This window comes from Ailuropoda melanoleuca, chromosome 1, assembly GCF_002007445.2.
Source record: "Ailuropoda melanoleuca isolate Jingjing chromosome 1, ASM200744v2, whole genome shotgun sequence".
Taxonomy (NCBI): Eukaryota; Metazoa; Chordata; class Mammalia; order Carnivora; family Ursidae; genus Ailuropoda; species Ailuropoda melanoleuca.
This window is the reverse complement of record NC_048218.1, coordinates 3,043,466-3,044,142: the sequence shown is the minus strand read 5'-3', so window position 1 is coordinate 3,044,142 and position 677 is coordinate 3,043,466.

The window sequence follows — 677 nt, the reverse complement described above, 5'->3', positions numbered from 1 at the left end:
AAAAACAAAAAAGATTTTTAAAGCTGAGGTGAGGGGCCTGGGTGGCTCAGTCAGTTGCGTGTCTGCCTTCGGCTCAGGTCATGACCCCATGGTCCTGGAATGGAGCCCCGTGTCGGGATCCCTGCTCAGCCGGGGAGCCTGCTTCTCCCCTGCCTCTGCCCCTCCCCGTGCTTGTGCTCACTCGCACTCTCTCAAATAAAACAAACTTTAAAAAAATAAAAATAAATAAAAAAAAAAATAAAGCTGAGGTGAGACGGAGTTGGTTTTCTTTTTTTTTTTTCCCAAGAAGGACTCCTTAGCAGGTGAGCTATGGTAAGCTGGATCTACACAAAGGAATGGACGGCACTGGAAATAGCAAACGTGTAGGAAAATGTTACCTTTTTCTCGTTTTCAATCTCTTGAGAACATTGCCGTCCAGCAGCACTTCCTGCGACGGTAGAAACAGNAGCTGAATCAAAAGGCACACAGACCAGGAAAGTGCCGAGAATTAAGAAACAGGACAACCAGATTTTCTTTAAAAGGTTTTTATTTTAGGGGAAGAGAGAGCACGCACACACACGTGAGGGCTCACTTGTGCATGCATGTGCGGCTGGAGGGGCAGAGGGACAGGGAGAGAGAGAATCTCAAGCAGACTCCCCGTTGAGCACAGAGCCCGACAAAGGACTCGATCTCATGAC